Raw genomic sequence first — 12520 nt, 5'->3', positions numbered from 1 at the left:
AGTCCTACAATACTGTCACCAGAGGACCACCAAGATAACTTTCTCCTGACCTAACGCTCTACCTCCTGCCCATCCAGCACCAGCTAATTCATTCCTGCTGCCCAGTAAGTGACCGCAGATCCGGGCTTCTGCCATAATAAGGCCACTTGGGCCCTGGTGGGCTGCTGAGGCCCCGTATTAAGGCCACATGGGCCTTGGGAGATCTGAACTTCTGCCATATTAAGGTCACGGGGGCCTTGGTGGGCTGCTGAGCCACCATCAGAGTATTAAAGCCACCTCGGCCTTGGTGGGCTACCAAGCCCCCATCAGAAGTCACTTGGGAGCAAGTTCTGATTGTGGGAAGGACACAACTAAATTTCTTTGCAATTAAATTTGGCCCCAAATTTAAAACTCCACTTCTGTGAGCACTCAGGCAAATAAAACTTTCTCTCTTCCTCTCCTCTCTGCCCCCTCCTTCTCTCTGTAGATTGCTCTCTTCCTTGCTCTCCTTTGCACACTTTTAATATCTGTGCAAGAATGATATGTGTATGTAAGCTCATTAAGGAACTCCCAAGATTATTGCATTGTTTTGAAGAGGAACTTTAGCTAAGTTACTGTTCTGCCTGCTAAAAGGTCTTTGACCAGTATGCGTAGAGATTTTGCTGGTAAACAGCAGGAAGTATGACAATGCATACATGCTGGGATATGCAACAGCCTAGCTCAGACCCTGGCCTTGCTCCACCACACATGACCACAGCTTTTCAGATCCACAGCCACTTCAGATCCACTGAAGCTCAGACCTTTATATCATCCTGATTTGTTTGTGTTCCCTTCCACCTATCGGTAATGTTAATCCCACAAGTCAGACAAAAATGTGATTTGATTTCTGTGATACTGGGTAGTAAAAGGTAAGGTTATAAAATGTGAGGATAGTTTAAATCCCCTGCATATGCTATTTATAGTAACCTCTGACTGCTCACTCCCAACCAGTCCACTATACTGTCCCCTACACAGTTGCCAAAAATCTCTAGACACTCGCTTCCTGCCCCCAGTACAGTTATTTCTCCTTCCCTCTAAAGGGCCACAACTGGGCTTATGCTCCAAATAGAACTTTTCTGGCCCTTGGCCAATGTGTGTTCTATGTCATTCTTGTTAACTGACCTTATCACTTTGTCAGCTTTTTGCCTGACATTTCCAAAAGTTTCTTTTAACAGGATAACAGCCCCCAACCAACAAGTCCAGGCCATCCTGTTACTACAGGCGACTGGAGACTTCACTTACACTGCCCTCCCTTGCCTGGCTCCAGGGACTCCTCAGTGCACCCAGACCAGCAGGAAGTAGCCTGAAGAGCCCATGACACCTGTTGTCTTTGATAACCAACCGTCAAGCAAATGCTTCTTGGAGGGCACCCAGCTGAGCAACAAATCAGAGACCTCTGAATGCTTTGGGCCTTTACAGCAGGAAGTAGCTTCAGAAAAAAGGACCTCTGCCCTTACCCCCGGCTTGGTATCTCCTATTTTTTTAAACAACAAAGTGGGGAATGTTAGTATTATCCCCACCTTTGATCCTCAACTCCTCCTAGACCTGAGCTCCTCCCTGTCCTGGTATTCCTGCCCTACAGCTGGCCATTCCCTCTCCAGCCAGACCCACCTGTGCACTCATTTTTACCTCACTTCCACCCTCACTTCCCCCAGATGGACCTGAGACTTGGATGGGGGCAGACACCATGTGCTCCTCTCCAGACACCATGTGCTCCTCTCCTGGGGAGATGTGGCCCCTCTAATAAATAATGTTTCTCCAATGCCAGCTTGCCTCTGTGTGGTCCCCTGGGAGGGTCCTGAAAGATCCTTTCAGTAATTATATTCATTTTGTCATTTTGGCATTTGAGGAGGCTGAAGGAAGGGAGGTCACTCTAGTCCAACACCAGCAGGACAGTGCAGCTCCAGAGTCCTTATTTGACAGCTCCCATCATCATCTGCCATCCCAAAGACCTGCAATAGCTGTATTCTTTTGTATTTTCCTTTGCTTTTCTTCTTTTTGTGTGTATATGTATGTGCTGGGGATTGAACATGAAGGCCTTGTGCCAAGCCACATGCTCTACCACTGAGCCAAAGCCCTAGACCCACATAAGTTTGTTTATTTTGTCTTGTTTTGAGACAAGACCCTCCTAGGTAGCCTAGGCTTCTCTGGAACTTCAGATCCTCCAGCCTCAGCTTCCCAAGCGTTGAATTCCAGGCATACAGCTATCATGATTTCATCAGTCTACCCAGGTGCTTTCTGGTGATTTGCTAGTTCCTAGATATAACATGTTCTTTTGCAGCTCTATCACTTTTCTCATACCTTCTCCTCTCCATGGAACACTCTCATGACTCCTTGGAAGCCTCTCATTCATCATTTTTCCCCTGCTCATTTTTTTTGCTAAAGTCCCAGTCTCGTTTTTCAGTTCATGATTTGCCCTTCAGTGAGGCCCAGTTGCCTCTCAGATATACCCAGATTTTTCACACAACGTAGCACACAAAGTCATGCAAGATCTGTCTCCTGCTTACCCCTCAGACATCACATGTTCATCTTTTGCTTCAAATCACACAACTCCCCATACTAAAGGCCTTGAAGTTTCCCAAGCTCTATTGCCCACCTCCAGGCTTTGTCTATGTTCTTCCTCCTATTTGGAAGCCATACCTACCTGAAAGAATCCTACATTATAGTCCAGTGCTATCACTTCTCAGTCTTTTGGCATTGATCAACAGAAGACTCTGCCATGATTTCTGTAGAGAATGTTCATTGCTCTGTTTTCCTATGCCTCCTTTGGAGCCCAATTGTTTGTCTATTTTTTTCCCTCAATGTTTGTAATACATTTGTATATCATTTCCACAATAGCATTTATCATATCACAGCACAACTATTTTTAATATAGCTGTTTCTATTATTACCCTACTTGAGGTAAATTGTATTTTTTATTTCTTTTGTGTGTGTGTGTGTGTGTGTATGCTGGTACTGGGCCTTGAATGCAGGGTCTCTTACTGTTCCTTAGCTGTTTCTCCTCAAGGCTGGCACTCTACCACTTGAGCCACACTTCTGTTTCTGGCTTTTTGCTGCTTAATTAGGGAGAAGAGTCTATCAGATTTGTCTTCCTCATGTGGATTTGAACTGTGATCAGATCTCAGCTTTCTGAGTAGTTAAGCTTACTGGGATGAGACACTAGTACCTGGAGAGATTTTTATTTCTTTAAAGTTTACTTTTAAGGCCAAATATAGTGGTTCATCCCTATAAGTTCAGTATGGGGGAGGCTGAGGCAGGAGGAACTTGAGTTCAAGATTTTCCCAAATATATACTGAGATCCCTGTCTCAAAAATATTGTTTACTGTGACTTTTAGTGTTACACAATTGCTACTCTGAAACCATGTATTAAATTAATGAGTTTTATTTTTACATTAAAATTTTATATTTGGGCTGGGAAGGTGGTTTAGTGGTAGAGTGCTTGCCTTGCATGCATGAGGCCCTGGGTTTGATTCCGCAACACCACACAAACAGAAAAAGTTGCCCCACAACTGACAAAAAAAAATATATGTTTAAGGACTTGTATAATGGAGTTCCCACTAAACATTTCAAGTTGTGAGTACAGTGCATATTGATTGACCTCACCCCTTTCAACATTCTCTCCCATCCTCCCAACCCCATCCATCCCCTCAGTTTTCCTAGGTTCAAGGGATATTCATTGAATATCCCACCCATTCTCTACCCTCTTCTCATTAACCTTCCCCACACATCTCAAGTACCACCTTCCTGTATTCATTTTGTTTCATTGTGACTTAAATAAATAACTTCTAACAGCCCTGGTGCCTAGTGAAGAGTTAGAAAAAGTAGGTGGTCCAGAAATGCCTGTTAACAATTGTGAAAGCCACTGGTATGAATGTTATATCCTGTTCTTCTGGATACTTTGCTACTTTTTTAGAGCAGATTCTTCAGTAAGAATTTTCAAAGACTCTGAGTTAGGTCATAGGTCAAGTTCCAATGCAATAGAGATCACTTGGCTGTAGGTAACATGGCTGAAGGAAAAAGGCTGGGATGAACTTGCAAGGATTCCCAAACCTGAGTGGATATCAGAATAGCCCTGCTAGCTGGGTTCTGGTGGCTCACAAAAGTAATCCTAGCTACTTAGGAGGCTGAGATCTGAGGATCATAGTTCAAAGTCAATGTGGGCAGAAATATTTCTGAGTGTCTTATCTCCAATAAACCACTCAGAAAAAGCCAGAAGTGGTACTGTGACTCAAGTGATAGAACGCTAGCCTTGAGCACAAAGAGGCTCAGGGACAGAGCCCAGGCCCTGAGTTCAAGCCCCAAGACTTGAAAAGGAAGAACCACTGTGCATTAATTTTCTACATGTCTCCTTCATTCCAGACTATAACTTCAAGGGTATTTGTAAAGCAAATATCCTTGAGCGATAGAGGTACTGTCTTCCTCCAGAATAAAAGGCAAACTTATTTCCATCCTCTAGAATAAAGATAAGCTCTTCTTGTAATCATACTTATTACAAAAATTTGTACTTCTTAAGCTTAGGAGTCCTTTCTCCAACTCTGACTCACTGCCTCACTTGCAAAACTTGATCCCTTTTCATTCCACCTGTCAGATTTGGGCCACAAGACACTGGCACACATGTGGACATTGGCTATTGCTATTGGTATGAATAATAACTGCAGCATAAACAATTATATTGATGATGATGATGATGACTCATTGGACTCAGGAGTTTCATGTCTTCTACATTATCCACAAAAGCATAACAAGCTAACTTAGCTTGTAAGCTTAGGCTTTAAGAGTGCTTGAGAAGAATCACATGAGAGCTTCTTGAAGATGATCAATGGTCAATCACTTTTCTACCTGTGGGAAATCCGGGGTTTGATCCCAAGTACCACCAAAAATTAGGAAAGAAACAAAAGAAAGAAAATAATCAAATAAAATAGCATAGAAAATATCTGCTCACTAAAAGCAATATATAAGAGAAGTTGTAAGTTACATCCTGGATATTCATAAGTTACATATATATCACATATCTACATATATGTTATGCTGTGTAGATGTTATATCTATATATGTTATAAATTATGTAGCTGCAGTGAAATGGAAAGAAATAGAAACATAGAAACGACCTTGGACCTCATCCCTAAACTCAATTGTTGAATCACTTTATAGACTAAATTTGGGATTCGTTTTCTCTTTTGAGAAACAATAGGAAGTGGTTCTTATATTAGATTGCTTCTTCTGGCCTGGATTTCAACAAATATTTGTGAAACAACTATTATGTGCCAGGCACTTGTTCTAGGTGCCAGAAATATAGTGATGAATGAGACAAAGTTTCTGCTTTTGTGCAGCTTGTATTCTAGCAAGGGACACAGTCACTAAACCCATGGACCAAAAGCTTGGATAGCCTCAGCCAAGAAACCACAGTGTAGGAATGAAGCAGAAAAATAACTTGTTGAGTGACAAGGGGCCTGCTTGCTTTCTATAGTAGATAGAAAAAGCCTTTTTTTTAGAGAGGCAAAATTTGTGAACTGCACTTCATTCAATACAAATATCTATCTCACAAAGCATGGGTCAAGAATTATTCTCAGTCTTTGGAATACAGTAATGAATAAGAGATGTCTACTCTTCAAAAGATTCTATGGCCCTTTCTGGCCTGAACTCTATTCCACTTCCCCTTCAGCTCTGGGGTGAAATGCTCTTCAAAGCAGACCAAGCCTAAGAATCTAGAATCTTCTACCTAATTTCTATGCAAATCCTACTGATCCTGGCTCTCAGGCACTAAATTGACTCTTCAGCCAGTGCAAATAAAACTTGAATTAGTCTTATCTCCTTGAACACTGAGTCGTGGGCTTTTGGTCACCTCCCTTCTTCAAGTTGGGCCTGTACCACAGAGACTCCCTGGCTACTTGTCAGCCTATTCAGTCTTCTCGTGCCTGTCATGATCCCACATGCCTGTTGCTGTGGATCTGAAATAGATTCCCAGAACTCCTTCAAACGGTGCTTATTGCCTGATAAGTGAAAACAAAACAAATGGAGGCAGCAGCTTCTGCATGGACAACCCCTCTCAAGTGAGGGGTTCCTTCCAATCAGGGAAAGGTTGCTCTGGCAACCAGATGTCTCACTTCTAACTCCCTCTAATCCCGCTTACCAATTTTCTGTTACAACCGAATGAGTTTCTTTTTCTGAGACAAGTTTAGGAATCATTTTTATAAATGCTTTGTGGCACCAATTAGCTTTTTCTTAAAGGGACCACATTTGTTACCTTTTTTGAATACTTGTAGTACTTATTAGATGCAAGAAAGCATGCTGGACTTCAGTAGGAGTTAGGAAAATGGAAAACTGTTATGATGTATGACCAAGAGCACTGGAGTTGGAGTTAGAATACCTGATACTTTAAAATAATTTTTTTTTGGTCCAGTCGTAAGGTCTGAACTCTGGGCCTGGGCGCTGTCCCTCAGCTCTTCAGCTCAAGGCTAGCACTCTACCACTTGAGCCACAGCACCACTTCTGGCTTTTTTCTTTTTTCTTATGTGGTGCTGAGGAATCGAACCCAGGGCCTCATGCATGCAAGGCAAGTGCTCTACCACTGAGCCACCTTCCCAGCCCTTAAAATAATTTTTAAAGTTATAGAAGTTATACAAAGTCATAATCATATGCTAAAGCAACACAGAAACATAAGAAATAAAGTATTCAGCTCTCACTCCCATTTCTCGCATTTTGGAAATATTTTTGTTGTGTTCCAGTAATTTCCTGTTCATATATAAGTATGGATGTTCCCTTGAGTTTCCTTGCAAGTTTGATCCTGAATACATATATTATCCTGCTGTTGGACTTTTTATTACTATTTTTGAGCATTTTCTCTACCAGTGTATTATCTATCACATTTTTTCTAACAATTGTCTAGTATTGAGTTGTATGGATGTACAATCCCTTACTGCTGACCTTTTCTGTGTCTGAAATGTTTTGATTTCAATGAATTTACAGTATTTTATAGATATTTTATTAGAAGTTGTAGTATATGCATTGGATAAATTCCTAGATCTAAAACTATTGGGTTATATGTGCTCAAATTTAACATTTTGACCATATATTGTGAAATTGAAACAACTGCAATAATCTATCATCTCATCAATATTGGATGAAAGTGGCTATTTCCTAATACAACATGGTCTTGTATCTGATTACTTTTGGATAGTGTAACTTTAGACAAATTAACCTAGATGAACTCTAACTCTGCAGAATGGAGACAATGGTACCTTCCTCGCAGGCTTGTGAGGACTGAAGTTAAATCAGATAGTCTCAAGGAATAACAGAGTTATGGTAACTCCCAGCAATTCTATTCTTTAACATGCATTAAAGAGAAATGAACGTGTATCTATGTACAAAACTTGTCACTTAGATATTTATAGCAATATTATGGACTGATGAGAATATAGAAATAATCCAATTGCCATCAACATGAATCAACAGCTAATACGATGTTTCCATGTAATAGAATATTATTTGGTAATATAATACAGACAAATATGGAGAATACTATACCATGTGAATTGGGCTCAATGGCTCATTCTTGTAATCACAGGTATTTAAGAGGTAGAGATTGGGAGATTGTCAGTTTTTGACCAGCCCAGTCAAAAAAGTTAGCAAGACCTTTTCTCTACCAATAAACCAGTTATGGAGGCACATGGCTGTGGTCTCCATGATGTGTGTGTATGTACGAGAATCACGCCTAAGGCCAGCCCCAGGCATGTGAGACCCTACCTGAAAAGTAACTAAAGCAAAAAAGGACAAGAGACATGAATCAAGTGGTACAACACCTTCCTAGCAGGTACAATGCTCTGAGTTCAAATCATACCACCACTGCCACCAAAAAAAGACATACTATACTATGTGAAAAAAGCCAGTCACAATAACCATATTCTATATAAGCTAACCATATTCTATATAAGCCCAATTACATAAAATGCTCCGTGCAGGCATATCTGTAGAGACAGAAAGTAGATGAATAGTTGCCTTAGACTGGAAAAGCAGGAGTAAGGAAAATATGAAATAATTACTAATGAGCATGAAATTTCATGTGAAGGAGGTGAGAATATTCTAAAATTGCATATAGTAGTGCTGGCACAATTATGACTAAATGGAAAACTTGACTTTTATACTTTTAATGGGTATGCTGTGTAATATGGAAACTATCTCAATAAGTCTCAACTGATATATTGTATTCATACGTGGCTTTGTTAATTGGCAACTCATCTGTACAACTACTCAATGATAAGTAAATGTACATTAAAAACCTGTTAAAATAAAGTTATTAAATAATATTTCTTGCTTTGAGCCAAAATGGAGAAGTGCCAGCCAAGTTTACCCTCCCACTCGAAACAACTCCTCTAAAAGTGCAGAGAAAATACATGAAACAAGTATTTTTGAGGTTTAGCTATTAAGCAGCAACAAAAAACAAAATGATCACTGAGGAAAGGCGGACAATTGAGCCTGATGGTTGCTCGGTTACTGCCATGAGGATTTTTAGACCACAACATCATTAGGGGGGATCCAAGTAGAACCTAGTACACTATTGAAGGTGAGAAGATGGTACTGATAGTTCAGGGTCACTAAAGATGATATTGCAGCACAGAAACTCTTAGAAATGTGCAGAAGTTCCAGTGTTCAACAAGAGTACTAATCAGCATATACATGGGAGGAAAAGTACTCCAAGCTGGAAAAAATTATAAACACCCAAAAAGATTCAAAGGAATCCAATATATTCACACAGAACTATAATAGTTACTGTTCCCTTTCCCAGCTAAAATAGAGTAACTCCTAATTCACCAAACATTGGGTAGAGTACTCAGGAAAACCTTACTATGAGAGTGGGAAAGAATTAACTCTAGAACAAATACTATTCCATATTCACATAACAATCATAAAAGCAAGACCTCTCATGGTTAAACTTTTCCAAGTAACATAACTATATCCCAGACTAACTCTTAGGCAGATTTATAGGAATTCAAGAATATCCAGCACAAATAAGGTAAAATTTACAGTATCTGGCATCCAATAATAGGTTACCTGATTCAAATAAGCAGAAAAAGACAATTTCTAATGTGGGGACTAATCAATCAGTTGCAACCATCCCAGAACTAACACAGATGTTACAAATAGCAGAAGACACATGAAAACATTTATTATAACTCTACTACACATGTTCAGAGAATTAACTCAAGGCATCAAATCTACTCCAAAGACCCTAATTGAACTTTTGGAGTGGAAACTACAATGTATGAGAAAAAAAGTACATTAGTGCTTAAACATGAATATAGAAACAATCCCAAATGAAACACGTGGAGAAAAGAGAATTTGAAAAAACTGAAAGAGCACCAGCAAGCCATGAGACAATTTCAAGCAATGAAAGAAATCACTGGCATCTCTGAAAGGGGAGGGAGCAAATATTTGAAGGAAGAATGGCCCAGATTTACAAAATTAGTTGAAAACAATATAAACACAGTTTTAAGAACTCAAAGAACCACAAGAAACATGAAGAAAACCAAGCCAAGGCACAATATAATCAAGTTGCTGAAAATTGTTGATAAAGAGAAAGCATTGAAAGCTGCTAGAGCGAAAAATAAATCCATAAATGCAGATGAATCAGTTAACAGCAACAAGAGGTGGGGGGCGGGGGGGGAAGACACCATACATTCAAAGGGATAACTAATGAGTGAATTTTTCCCTGGAAAATGCAAATACAAGAACCATGGAGCCATGACTTTAAAAGATTTGTAAGATAAAAAAGCTGCCAATCTAGAAATCATTGCCCAATGGATATGTCTTTCAAAAACGAAGATGAAACATGGGCTTTGCAGACATCTAAAAGTCAAAAGAATTCATCACTAGCAGACTTGCAGTACAAGAAATATAAAATGGAGTCCTTCAGGAAAAGGAAGGTGGTACCAAGTAGAATATGCAATCAATCTAGTGGCATGTACCAAAAGAAATGAGTATCACACAATGGGGCTGGGAAGGTGGCTCAGTGGTAGAGTGCTTGCCTTGCATGCATGAGGCCCTGGGTTCGATTCCTCAGCACCACATAAGAAAAAAAAAAAAAGCCGGAAGTGGCGCTGTGACTCAAGTGGTAGAGTGCTAGCCTTGCGCTGAAGAGCTGAGGGACAGCGCCCAGGCCCAGAGTTCAGGCCCCACGACCGGACCCAAAAAAAAAGAAATGAGTACCACTAGAAATACTGACTACATGGATAAATAACTATGACTCCTTGCTATCTAATTCTATTTAAATGGTAATTGAATGTTTAGCCAAAAATAATAACAATGTTTCATGGGTTTTAAAGCATTCTTAAAAACAAGTTTGACAAGAAATGTACTCACTACCTTAAGTATATAACTGTAACCCCTCTGTACATCACCTTGATAATAAAATTAAATAAAAAATAAAATTATGATAACACAAAATTAGGAAGAGAAAATGTAAATGAAAACAAAGCATGTGTGAGACCCCGAGTTCCATCCCCACCCCCATAGACACAAAGCCAATGAAATTCTTATACTATTTGTGAGGATCCATAAAACCACTGAAAGATTGTGATAATTGAAGAATATATTCTATAAACTCTAAAACAACTACTAAAATGACAAGACAAAGAGTTACAGCTCATATGCAAGCAAAAGACGTAGAATGGAATCATAAAATTATTTAGTACTTGGTCCAAGAAACTAGGGAAATAGGAAAGGGGGAAGAAAACTGGACAAAGAGAAATAACAAGATAACAAGATACTAGATTTAACTCTAACTATAGTGGTTATTCTATTACATGTAAAAGGTCTAAACACCCCAATTACAGTGTAGAAACTGTCAGGTTAGATAAAACAGCAAGACTCAACTGTAAGAACTATTTCAGTGTGCTATCTTGGCTAGGGTACAATCCTTAGTTACTCAGTCAAACATGAATGTAGATGTTACAGTAAAGATACTTTGCAGGTGTGGATAAAGTACTTAATCAGGTAGCTTTAAGTAAGGAATTTTATCTTGGACAGACTTGAATGAATTGATTGAAGACTGTAAAGCAGAGCTGAGATTTCCCTGGGAGACAGAAGAAAGTCTACCAGTAGACCACCAAAGGTGTGACCTCTATATCCAAAGAAATCTGTCCTTCAAAAATTTATTGAGGGGCTGGGAAGGTGGCTCAGTGGTAGAGCGCTTGCCTTGCATGCATGAGGTCCTGGGTTTGATTCCTCAGCACAACATAAGTAAAAAGAAAAAAGCCAGAAGTGGCGCTGTGGCTGAAGTGGTAGAGCGCTAGCCTTGAGCTGAAGAGCTGAGAGACAGTGCCCAGGCCCAGAGTTCAGGCCCCATGACTGGACCCCCCAAAAAAAAAACAAAAAAAAAAAAAAACCTTATTGACTGCCTGAAGACAATTTTAGCCTGTTTCTCTAGTTTTTTGTTTTTGTTTTTTTTTTTTAGTATTTATTAGAATGCATTTGTACAAAAACATTGTACTGTTATATTGGCAAACATGCATATATTTGGACCAAAGCGATCTCTTCTATTACTCTTTCTTACCTCTCCTCCCTGTCCCTTTTGAAACAAATTATAATGGGTTTCTTATTGCATATAAAGTATTTTGATCATATTCACCACACACACACACACACACACACACACACACACACTTTCTTTCCTTGGTTCATCCTCTCTTTTCACACTTCCACTCCCACTGGTTCCCATCCTCAAATAGCTGGGGTTAGAACACAGTTTGAGCCTGCCAAGAAGTACTCTACCAGCTGGGCACTGATGGCTCATACCTGTAATTCTAGCTACTCAGGCGGCTGAGATCTGAGGATCGTGGTTTAAAGCCAGTGTGGGCAGAAAAGTCCTGGAGAGACACTTACCCTCAATTATCCTCCAGAAGTGGAGCTACAGCTCAAAGGGGTAGAGACTAGCCTTGAGCAAAAGAGCTCACAGACAGTGCCCAGGCTGAGTTCAAGCCCTATGACCGACAAAAAAAAATAAAGATACAAAAGTTCTCTACCCTTGAGCGAGGCCTCCAGACTCTTTTGGTTCAGTTATTTTTCCAATAGGGTTTCATGTTTATGTGCTAACTGGCCTAGCCTACGACCTTCCTATTTGTATTTCATATGTAACTGGGATTACAGGGATGAAACACCACAGCCAGCTTTTTATTAGTTGATTGAGAGTAGTAAATTTCTGTTGCTTACAAATTAGTGCGATATATATTTTTTAATAGCAGCCCAAATGAACTAATGTAACTAAGCAGCTTGACCTAATTGGTATTTATGGAAGATTCCACTTAATAACAAAAGAATACACATCCCTTTCAAGAATACATGGAATATTTATCAAGGTAGGCCAGTAAGGCAATAAAAGAAACTTAAAAGAAAATTAAAATTAAATTAAGAAAATTAAGATAATCTAATGCATACAAAGTAAGTGTTTGTTTTCTCAACAGTAGAAATACATTAGAAATCAATAACAAAAATACATGGTATTTGAGAT

This window comes from Dipodomys spectabilis, unplaced genomic scaffold (assembly GCF_019054845.1).
Source record: "Dipodomys spectabilis isolate Male_0828 unplaced genomic scaffold, ASM1905484v1 ptg000176l, whole genome shotgun sequence".
Taxonomy (NCBI): domain Eukaryota; kingdom Metazoa; phylum Chordata; class Mammalia; order Rodentia; family Heteromyidae; genus Dipodomys; species Dipodomys spectabilis.
This window is presented reverse-complemented; position numbering follows the sequence as displayed.